The sequence below is a fragment of the Columba livia genome, chromosome 4 (assembly GCF_036013475.1).
Source record: "Columba livia isolate bColLiv1 breed racing homer chromosome 4, bColLiv1.pat.W.v2, whole genome shotgun sequence".
Lineage (NCBI taxonomy): Eukaryota > Metazoa > Chordata > Aves > Columbiformes > Columbidae > Columba > Columba livia.
Genome location: NC_088605.1, coordinates 25,570,184 through 25,570,583, shown reverse-complemented (window position 1 = coordinate 25,570,583; position 400 = coordinate 25,570,184).

The following is a 400-nucleotide window of genomic DNA, read 5'->3' as shown; positions in this document are numbered from 1 at the left end:
GTGCGGGCGCGGAAGGTAACGCGGTGCCGCTGCGGGAAAAGAAACGCGGCACAAAAGGTGGTCCCCGGAGGAAACGCACTAGGAATTTTTTCTTTTTTAGATGCCCTGTGTTGTTTGAGAGGGGACGAGGCACCTCCCTGCCCCAAATGCGTATTCATATTCATGAGAACGCGGATAAATAAAGACAAATCCTCGCTGTAGTAACACTTAGATTCACATCATTCTTTGGTGCCCTTTAGATTTGGGGGACGGAAGACAGATGTTTCCAGCGCTTTTCTCCTCTTGTCTGGTGACGTTGAAGGGTGAACCATTTAGAACTCGCAATTTGTTTCCATCCTCGCACTAAAACCGTGTTCACATTTATTTTCATTTCGCCGGTGCACAAAAAGTGTCCACGGGC